The following is a 12,100-nucleotide window of genomic DNA, read 5'->3' on the forward strand; positions in this document are numbered from 1 at the left end:
AAGACTAAAGAAAAAATTGATCGACGCTGCTGACAGCAAGGGCGTCCCATTCGAAAATATCAAACGCATGTCTTGCTAAAATCAATGAGCAAAATTTGAGAAGGTTGTCCCATTCCAAAATATCAAATGCCTACGATTGTGGAATGGGCAGGGTTTGCCATCAGTTCGGACATTGACATGGCACCTCGTGCTAAATAAACCAGTTGTTTTTTTGTGCAGTTCCACAAAAATCAACCAAATTTGCACGTAGATTGTATGATTTCGCCCTTATATGTTGCAACGCCTTGAACTTATCGGCACCTCCTTTCTTGTGGTGGAAATGAATGATTCGATGTATTCATGAACATTTTGTGCAGTTCCCATTGAAATCAAGCTGAGCACCCCTGTTTGCAGAAATACAAAAAAGTGATTAGTATAGAGCAAACTGTACTATGAATTGACAGTTTCAACAGGCACATACACGGTCCATGTAGAGCACACTTTTAGAAAAATGGAACTCACCAGAAACAATCCTAGAACAACATTGTACTCGTGCATCACAGCAAAAAAATGGAGATTTTGTCAGTCCTTCTGAGCTGAAGTTAGTTTGGTCTTGTCGGGAGTAATGTAACCATCCTTCAACTGCTCCTTCTGATGATAAGATAGACAGGGCTTCGTCATCCTGGCATAATCGGAACTAGTCACTTCACATACTCCATATTCTTCTTCAGAGGAAGATGATCCTGTTGTGCAAAGACAAGAGGACTACTAAATGCTAGCATCACTGTTTGCTCGAAAAAAAAGGAAAGGAAATATTTAAAACAACACAGATGAAGCACTTCTCAAGGACAATACCACTTTTTCATGACAGTATCTAAACAGTAGCACAACACCAATAGAGATGACAAAGCTCAATCATATGGATGAAATCAGTGGGTGAGTACCAACCTTTTCCAGGAGGCTTATTGTGTAGAGCATACAGATGAAGCAATTCTCCGGAACCATCTGTCGCAATCTACGGTGGTGGCCATGCTTACTATATACTCCTCGATTAGTTTAATGTTTCCAACATCTTCTTGTGCAGTTCCACTAAAATATATGGTATCTTCAATGAAGAGCCCTGTTTGCACAAGTAGAGATAATTACATATTACATTAAGAGTGGCGTCAAATCAGTGGCAAACAATTGCTCGTTCCAGCCATAGCAATAAATTAAGATGCAAAACTATATCATTACTTGTGTCATCACAGTTCCAGTGCTTCATTACAGCACCGGGAGTTGATTTTTGTTTTTCTTCCCCTTATTCTTCCCCTTCATCACTTGGTTCAATAACAAACAAGCTTCACCTTCAATGAAAGATTTGGCATGTCAATTAGGGAGCACAAGTATAATACTAAACTTAATTTTCTGATGAAAGTGGCAAAATATAGGCCAGCAGTTGTGAAATATCCTTATCTTACCTCAATGGGATATTATGGTGCACATACAGATTGGAAGTCTTGTCTCCATTTGTGCAGTTCACTAAAATCAAGCAACATTATCGTACAAGTAGCACAACATATGAATGCACACTGTAGAATCATGTGAAAGAAGGCTAGTACTGACCTCTCATGATGCAGAATTCAAACAACTCATAAGAAGAAGATCTGAACCAAATTCGCCTTAACGGATAGGAAGTAAGATCTCCTCTTGTGTAGTTCCACTAAGATCAGGTAATCAAGCAACGTTGTCGGTGTGACATTTTGGTTGAACTGCACAAAATACTCTTAAAACAAAAGTGTTTTTTGCAGTGCAACAAAAGGTCACGATGGCAATGAGGTGAAGCAGATAACCCTATTTACATAGAGGTGCGAAGGAAACAATTAGTGGTCAATAACGGTGGATGACACAGAAGCCAACAAAAAGAAGCATCTACCTTATCTAAATGGGAAAGAAAGCAAGACAGTAGCATTTCTCAAATGGTGGCATTGATTAATATTAACATAGAGATTATATTAACAATAAAATTCGTTAAACATGTAATTTGCTTTTAACTGTGGCATTGCATCAATTTTCCAGCGGCATTATTAGAGGGTGTTTGTTTACAGGGACATTTTGGTGTAGGGACTAAAAAAACTCCGTGTCCGTCCCATCTAAACCAAAGAGGAGGGACTTTTAGGGACTAAAAGTGGGCATTTGGGACTAAAGAAGAAGACCCCGAGGGAGTCTTTTTGGGACTTTTTCCAACAGTTGCCCTGCCACGCATCGCACCTTGTCTCTATTAGTTCATTACTAGGGGTAACATGGTCTTTTAGCATGTCATTTAATAACCTCTAGTCCATGTTTAGTCCCTGGAACCCAGCAGGCAGGGACTAGGGAGTTTTAACCAAACAGGGCCTTAGATTAACAACAACTAATGAGTTGCACGGGACAATGGATGCACCAGCACCATGTGCATCTACCGATGTACTGTGGTCATGCATAGTCTGTTGCAACAAAGAACAAGCAACCAAGGAGCATATTTGTGTTGGTCCCAGTTTTGTTATCTTTAGACGCCTTTCCCTATGTGAGCGCAGCAAATCTAGTCCTGCTCAAACTCTATAGCCTTGTCCCTTCCTTTCCTTTTTGAACTAGTACTTTCGCCCCTTCCTTTCCTCTTTGAACCACGTCCTAGATTTATGCGATACAACTTTCCCCACTACTTTCCCACATTCCTTTCCTCTTTCAACCACGTCCTAGATTAATGCTATACAACTTTCCCCCTTCATTTCCTCTTTGAACCACGTCCTAGATTCATGCTATATACAACTTTTCCCACTACTTTCCCCCACTCCTTTCCTCTTTGAACCACGTCCTAGGTTCATGGTATACATGCAGCTAGAGCAATGCATGTGGAGTAAGTAAATTATTCCTTAAGGTTCTTGGGGCATGGTTCGGTGGGCGACGGGACAACGGCGAAGAAGAAGGGGTCGGAGGCCCTCCCGCATCACCGCTGGGTGGAAAGTGAACAACTGCGCCGGTAGTCCCTCGCCGACGGCGACAACGTTAAGCCTCCTTCCCTTCCCGACGGACGGATCCTGCCGGCTCTTTGAGCAGCAGTGAGGGGAGAGAGGCCAACGAAGTCTTGTTTAGATCTGGAGAGGGCGAGAGAGTGTGAAGAGAGCAACTACAAGCGATGAGGCTCCAGCGGGAGAGGGCGAGAGAGTGAGCAAACAAGCTAACCAGCTACACAACCCTCCCGTTATGTTCAACGAGAGGGAAATAACCTTTTATACATTCCTGCATTCGTGTGACAAGCATGTCGTGTTTTTTTGTGTGTGTGGGAGTCATTGGGATTTCAATCATAATCGTGTCATGTGGCTTTGGTGGTAAGACTATCCACAGTGGTGCAGAAATAATGCAGCCTTAGTCACCTTACCTCTCTCCATGTAGTACGTTGGGTCCCACCAGTCAGAGGGTGAAACAAACAAATTAATAAGAAAAATTAAAAGTCCCAGCGGTGTATCTTACCTCAACATCTCGCTACTGCTCGGGAACACTGTCCAATTGATCCCTCTGTTCGCTCACGTACTATTTTAAGTGAATCCTTATTATAACATGCACACAAATTTTGGCCACTTGTTTCGACTTAATTCAGTGTGCCACCGTATCTCGTATACTTACTACTCCCTCCGTCTAGGTGTAATAAGTCACGTTAGAAGGTGCAACGGGACCAAGGTGTGTGTGTGTGTGTGTTTAACACCATGTGTGTGTTAGAGAGAGCGACAGATCGACCTACTCCTACAGAGAGATGTTGTGTAGTGTACGATTTTAGCCGCGAGAGTCAGTGCATCCTCTCATTTTCGGGCATGTCCGGTAGGGACATGCGGACAGCTGCCACGCCCGCTCCTGACTAGCCTGGCCCACCCAAAGCCCCTCCATTGCCCGTGCGCGCTTCCCGCCTGAAATGGTCAGCGCCGCTCCAAAGAATCGGTGCCGCATTCATGCCCAGGAAGAGCAGACGCGACCTCTCACTGGCGCAAGAATGATGGTTGCTTCGTCCGTCCAACTTACTGCTGGGTCTATGTGATTTGACGGCTCATTGGTCTTTATTACTGAGGTGGTAGGACTGCTGGATGTCCCACGCTTTCGGTGAAAGGAGGTATACTACTACTACTAGATTACAATTTTCTCCATTCTTACAGTGGAGGCGTGCAAGAGCAGTGAAAACACGCAGGCTCAGTGATTACATGGCCCACCTCACACTATCACCGTGCGACACCTAACTCTTTACATAGTACTCCCTCCGTTCCTAAATATTACTAGATGAGTCCCCGCGCGTTGGCGCGGAACAACGGTATATCTCTCTACGCAAAATTATCGATTTCATAGAACAAAAAAAACTCTATAACCGCATGACAAATGTGGTAGCCAAACTAAATAAACTCCCATCATCATTTAGATCATCCCACGTAAGGAAAAAAGATCATCCAACTCCTACTGCATAATGGGATTATATTTTTCTTTTTGACATGTTAATGGGACTTAAAAGCTCACTTACATGCATGCTACCGGTGCATGCTTGCATGCAGACATGTTGATGTGATTTAAAACCCACTCACATGCATGTGGCACAGTATTTCTGCATGCTTGCATGTGGCTTAGTGCGGAGCCTCTCAACCTCAAGATCAGACGACTATTATGGACTGATTTACTTCATCCAACGGCTACATCAATTTTGATGACGTGGCTCAAGGAGAGGATAGAGAATTCCTAGTAGTGGGGGCTAGCTATTACTAGTAGATATAAGTCTTTGTAGAGATTCCACTACATACTGAACAAAATGAATGAATCTAAACTTAAAATGCATCTATATACATCCGCATGTGGTTCATGGTGAAATCTCTACAAAGACTTATATTTAGGAACAGAGGAAGTACTAGTATAGTACGTACTGTAATTTATCAGCGAGATAAATTTGTACAATGCTATGAAGCTTCCAGCTTCTGTTACATGTATCTTGCGTCCAAGGTTTCCTGTTGCAACATTTCATCAAATACAAAGGAGACTAACATGCATGCTATTGCATCTCAATGATTGGCAGATCATAGCAAATATGTACTCCCTCCGTTCCAAAATAAGTTTCTCAACTTTGTGCAAACTTTAGTACAAAGATGTACTACTACTAAAGTTGACACTTATTTTGGAACAGAGGCAGCTAAAGACAAAAATGCTCCATGCAGTCCCTAGCCCTTGAACCGTGAACCCTGACCAGGCTTCAATTTGCTGGTAACGTTCGAGCTTCCTAATAAACGAAGTTTGCAACCTTTTGACCATCGGATCATTTTGTGCAGTTTCACCAAAATCGAGATGAGCATCCCTGTGGCAAAGAAATTGAACAAGCATGATTAGAATAAGATTACTGGGACTAGTTGATGAGACATAAACTCATCACAAATACAGTATGTAGAAGCCAGTAGAGGTATGTGCGGGGCAAAGAAGTAGAGAAATATCCACAGGGAGTGATGTGGGCAGCTGGAGCAGTGGTGCAAGCCGGCTGTATAGGGAGTTGTACCTGAGGGACGTAGCTCAACCTTGAGGAGGGCGGCGAGAGGCAGCAACTGCCCATGTCGCGGCAATGAGCAAGGGACGAAGGCAACCTCACCGGCTTTGTGAGAGAGAATGGCGGGGACCCCTGATCGGGACGTGCCGATAGTGGGTTTTCGCCGTCGGCGACAGCCACTGCTCTACACTAAGCATCCACCCCTTCCCCAAGCGGACGTGATCCGCCGGGATGTTAGAGATGTGGCCATAGTCGTTTTGTGCGAGAGAGTGTGAAGAGAGCAACCCCAGCAAGCAACCGTGTAGGCTGGCCCGTCCTGACTATGTATATAGTGGAGCGGTTTCCTTTTCTCTCCATATGAACCTATCATATTGCGTATGTGCCACTGAAGAAAAAAAACTTTATTTATAAATGATGCGGCACCTACTACTCGTTCTCCTATAACCTTGCGCTTGGCATCTCCAAAATATTGACCTTGCGATTGGCTCTTCGCCTCTTCGGGAAGTTGAGCAATAATGGTAGTGCAGTATATATCGTTCTGGCTATATGAGACCGAATGAATTCCTGCATGTCCACCACGTGGGCGAGGGTCGAGGGGCGAGGGAGAGTGCTACATACGGAGCAAAATGAGTGAATCTACACTCTAAAATACGTCTATATACATCAGTGTTTGGAGTATGTACTAGTAGTTCATATTGAAATCTACTAAAGGACATATATATTCCAAACAATATGATATAATCTCTATAACCAAGGTAGTAGGGACGAGGAGTAAACAGAGGGAGTACTAAATTTTTCTCCTCGTCCTGTGAGCCACCGCACGCATGGGCGAGGGAGCGGGCGTAAGGCGTAGTAAGCAAGCTTCACCTCATCCTGCGAGCCACCGCGCCCATGGGCGGGGGAGACGGCGTACTAAGCAAGCTTCTCCTCGTTCTGCGAGTTGACGGGACACATCAAAAGTACTCCAGTGTATAGATCCTTGCCTCTAAGGTAGGCCCCACATGGTTTGCCTCTTTTTTTTAACATAACACGTCAAGTCGCAATTTGTTTGTTCACCTGTGGTAGACGATCCTCCCTCCACCAAGTGGACAACCAGTACACGTGCCAAATTACCATGTGGGCTGCCTTTTTCGTACAGAAATGAGCTCCACAGTGTACCCGCACGGGTGTGGTTGGGAAAGAGACGGGAGTACGTGCGCCGTGCATGCACCTCTTCTCTTCATGCATGTCCCCCACCTATGTGGGTGTGTGTGAGAGATACAAACCGCGTTCTGAGTGTTATTTGTTTTGGGGTGGGGATGGGGTGGGGGTTGGTTTCGTAAATTATTTGTGGGAATATGTGTCGATGACATCTCAAACAAATTTTGCATGCAATGTGTGTGAAATGGAGGCCTATCCATATCATACATAGAGGGTCGGGCAATCCACGAGAAGAGAGGGAGGGGTCATAGCTATCGATAGAGTCGAAGAGAGGATCAAGTGGGTGGGTGCAAGATCGATGAAGAGAGCCATCGAAATTGTGTGTGTGTACAAGTCAAAGATATAGGGTGACTGGCCTACCGAAATGTTAGAGGGCACACGTCAAGTTTGTCTGTGGTAGGGAGACATGACTAGAGCGCTCGATGTATGGGTGGGGGGGGGGGGGGGGGGGGGGGGGGGGGGGGGGGGGTAGGCAGAGGCCTAACTATAGAGGTAGAACGACTTGTACATGTGTTGAGAAGGAGAGACCCAGCTATGTCTTGAGGGAGATCGTTCGACATCCATACATAACTGAAGGACGGGAAATATGATGGGAGAGAGAGAGGAGAGAGAGAGGGAGGGAGAGGGGTAGAGTGCTGGATGGGTGATGGAGTTGCTTCTCAAAGATGGTGGGAGAGGCCTACTAGACAAACTGAGGGTGGAACTGTAATGTTATCAATAAGAGTGGGGATGTGTTTCTGTGTGTGCCTGTGCGTGATAGATCTGTCGGGACGCATCCATGGATGATGAAGGGGAACCATGTGTTTGGTAAGCAAACCTAACTAGATCGGTAGATCAATTGTTGTTTGTCGGAGGAAGGGAGAGACACAACTAATGAGGTAGATCGGTTGACGTGTGGGTAAAAACGAGTTATAAGGACCTAGCTAGATATATGTATAGCGAGAGATCGGTCGGTGTACGTCCATTTGTTAGAGGCAAATAAGGCCCAGCGAGACAAATAGACAGAGAGAATGGAGCTAGGAGGTGGTGCGAGAGGCCCAACTACTAGCTAGATGGGGTGAGGAGTGTGCGGTTGTGAGAGAGTGATGAAAAGAGGGGCGAGAGCTTACACGTGTGTCTGACTGTATGAGAGACACGAGGCAAGGACACATAAAGGAGGAGATTGAAGGTGTGTTTGTATGTTGTAGGCAGGCATCGCTGGAGAGGTTTATCGATAGGTGTGTGTCAGAAAGGAGTTGTGGAGACTCTGGGAGAATGACCTAAAGAAAAAAATGAATGTGCCTCGTGGATAGAATGCCGAGGGAGGGGGAGGGTGAGGAGGGCGTGTGCATGCACGAGATAAAGTTAGTGGTAGCTACAAAGGTTAGAGGATTGTGTGGGTGTAAGAGACTAACAAAGATCATAATTTGATATGAAAGCGGATTCATATATTTGAATAGGAGATCATAGTGTTTTAAACATTGCGTGCATGAATATAGAGGTGATACATGTGTTGTGCACATGTTATACCATAATGTGATAATGCATGGTGTTTGCAACTCACAGCTAAATGCCGAACAATCTAAACCATACTATACATCAAACAATCTCACACTTTATTTGAATTTATGATAATGTGTGGCATTTGCAGCTTACAACTAAATATCGAACAATCTAAACAATACTATACATCGAACATTCTCACATTTTATTTGAATTTGTGGTAATGTGTGGTGTTCGCAACTCACATCTAAATAAGGCGTAGGGGGGCGGGGCACCATACATAATGTGATAAACACATTATACATATGATACATGGTTTAGATTATGAAGATCTAGCTAGAGCTAGAAATGTAATGTGATTTGAAATCAAAATAAAGTGGATTCAAAAAAATCTAGTTCGAGTTCATATAGTACACATAGTTCATATGTAACTCGAGACTAATCATGTGCTGTGCTGTGAAGATAATACACAAACGATGGTTTAACTTGACAATAATGATGACTGTAGATCTTATTAAAACAGAGAAACGAATTCAAATGCTTTGACTTCACAACAATCATTATTGTAGATCTTATTAAAATAGAGAAACGAATTCAAATTTAGTTCATATTGAAGCGGTAGTATATATGTTTGGAATGCACTAAAACATTCATTTGAGTAGTAGGTTGCATGCATTATACACGTAGCAAAATATTTTAATTGAACATAACATGAATTCAAAGTTTTGAATGACATTTGTAGGGCGCATTGATTTGGTAAAGCACACATTAGGCTTGTCCGGAAATTTCAACCCGCACCTTGTTAGCCCGAAATATTTAAGATATATCTTTGTCTCGTTGTGCTCCGACAACTCCCTCCATCTCAACCCGCGCCTTGCTATTCCGAAATTACAACGCGCGCGAAAACTGCCACCTCCTGTGAAATCCCGACACGCGAAATGCCCGTGGTACCCCAGAACCGAAAGAACCGCCTCAAATCGGTGGGGTTACTTTCATAAATTACCCCACATTTCGGACAAGCGCGTCTCTAAGCCATGGTTCCCCACTGCCATCCCATCCGCCCACCCATTCGCACACCGAGGCCGTGAAAACCCGCGACGAAACCCCACACCCTGCTCCGTCCGCCACCCAGCCGGAGCCTCTTCCCCGACGACGTCGTCCACAACAACACCTCGACATCCCTCATCCACCGTACCGGATGAGGATCCGTCGTCGATCTCATCGTCCCGCCGGTTTAGCCACCTCGTCCCCCACCTCCAAGGAGCTGCCCCGACGTTCCCCTCGTCTTTCGCGCCACCTCCATTCCCACACCACCGTCTTCACCTGCACCACTGGAAGAGCATCATCATCACCGTTTCCCTGGATGAAGCTGCGGCCTAATCGGCGCCACCAAAGAGGTTGTACACTAATCGCCGCATTTTCTTCTTGATTCGATCTCACGGTGCTGCCGGCGCTCGATCCCGAGCCGACACGGCGCGGCTCCATCCACGGCGGCGTCGCCGGCCACTTCCTCCACGGCGTCGCTCCCTCGACGGCGACGTCCACATCAGTAGGACATGCTGCTGCTTTAGCTCTCACTCGTGCTGCTGATCTGCTCTTACTCTCGGTCCCCTACCTGGTCTGCTCTTGCTATTGCTCTTGCTCGCGCTGCTGCTCTCGCTCTTGCTCTTTCTTGCGATGCTGCTCCGATTTAGCTACACTTCACTCCGATGCCGCCGGGGTGAAGGAAGAACCAGCCGCAGCGGAGAGGGGGGCTCGCCGGAGAGGTACCCCACTATCTATCTTAGGGTTCAGGATGGGGGCGGTGGTCGCCGCTGGTGGCGGGGCATTGGCGGGGCGGTGGCGTGGGGGGGGGGCTAGAGGGATGGTCGGGGCGGCGGCGGACCGATGGGGGGGGGGGTGTTTGGGGGGGGGGGGGGCGGCGCACCGCCGGCCGCGGGCGGCGGGGGGCTGCTGTTTGGCCGGCTTAGGGGGTGGAGGTTGAAGATGAACCGCAGACCCTTGATTTCGTATCCAACAGCTGCAAAATTGAATGATCAGAGATGAAAATGTCAATCGACCGACGTGTAGCCTCACCTTGCTAGTGCGTTCAGTTTCGACAGCAAAATTCAGTTTCGACAGTTAAGTTCAGTTTCGACAGTTAAATTCAGTTTCGACAATTAAGTTCAGAGATGAGCGACTGATGTATTCTACATTTAGCACTTTGTGGTTATGTATTTTACGTCATGTATTGGAGATGCTATTAGAATTCCACTCAGGTTAACGTTGTTCGTTGTCTCTCTTGTCCTGCTTCAGCCTCGGCGTCGCACAACTCACCGGAGCTGCTCCAACCACGAAACCCTCCATCACAGCGGAGCAGTACCTCGGGCTCCATCTCCAGACGCCTAAGATCTTCTTCCCCTCCTCCGACAGCCAAGTCAGCCGGAGCATCCTCACCGGCCAACCCAATCACGCTGAGATCGACATGTCTTAGCCAAAGAGGTTGTACACTTGTTGCATCTCTTTTTTACTCTACATGTTATATATATTGTCCACTGAGCACACGGATTTGTTCCTTTAGTGTCTCCTTGAAAGAAAAAACGTAGGAATTTTAATTTTCACTTGTCCTCCTTTTCAAATTCCTATTCATGAAGCACAAGACTAAGAGATAGTAGCATAATAGCATTATAACCGTACATTTTCTTGTGGTTTAACTTAATCTCACCATGCTTCTTTGCATCCTGTGATCTTTGAATTGTTGTGAATCAAACACCCAGATTGGCAGAAATCCTCTGTTTTTAAATTATCTGTTTTCCACGTGCATTCCTATCCCATTCCTGTCTATTTCCTATCCCTGCATTGTTGGAATCCTCCAATTCAAACGAGCCCTTACAGAATTACTTCTCTTATAGATAGTTGTCAAAGAAAACCTTGCGTGGTTTGTCCCGCTCCTGCTGCGCCGTCGTCCACCCCAGCTCAGCTACTCCAACGACAGAAGGGTCCAGCACAGCAGGGATCCGGCCTCCAGACTGTCTTTCGCCACCTCAGATCTTCTTCCCCACCGCTGGCAGTCATGAAAACTGCACTACCATCATCAACCGAGCAGATGACCTCGAGGACTACATGGGTCCGCAAGAGAGGTCGCACTCTTTCGTGTCTGCATACGTTATGCATCGCTTAATATTACATGCTACTTTATCATCCTGTTCACTGATTAGACTCTGAGTCAGCTCCAAACTAATGGTCAAACATGAGTTTTTAAATGGTTGTGGGGTACATATCGGGGCCGCTATCAATAGTATCTATCTACTATCTGGTTAATCTCCGGTGTCTACTATGAGTTTCATGTTGGGTGGGAAACAAACAGTAAAGAAGCCATTATCTGTATTTTTTAACGGAAGCCATTATCTGCCTGCTTTTATTGGTTTTGGGTCTATCCACAGGTTGCTACCATCACTCTAGATTTCTGCATGCACTCCTTACATAATCTCACTATGTTTTATTCCTATGCATAACAGTTATTGTAAACAATGGAACTGAACATGTAGAGCAAAAGAGACGAGCCTTGTGTGGCAATAAAATTTCATGCAGACGTCGCCCGATGGTAGGCGCAAAGGCAGCCCCCCTCCACGCATTTCGGATTGTAATCGAGAGGAAGATATCTGTTCTGAGGGGGATTCAGAAGGAGAAGACAACTCCGATTTACCCCCTGAGGTCTTCGCTCTAACTTGGCATGCTGATGTTGGTTATATCATGCATATGGTGTCTTGCATTACTTACTTTATACATCAAATATGTCATCTGCTTAGTTTCGACATCCTTTGTGCAAATGCCATCTGTTTAGTTTATTCATCGTTTATGTGAATTATGCAACGCCATCTTGTTTAGCCAGGCATCATATATGTGAATTTTGCAATGCCATCCTGCTTAGCCAGTCAT

Source organism: Triticum urartu, chromosome 6 (assembly GCF_003073215.2).
Source record: "Triticum urartu cultivar G1812 chromosome 6, Tu2.1, whole genome shotgun sequence".
NCBI lineage: Eukaryota > Viridiplantae > Streptophyta > Magnoliopsida > Poales > Poaceae > Triticum > Triticum urartu.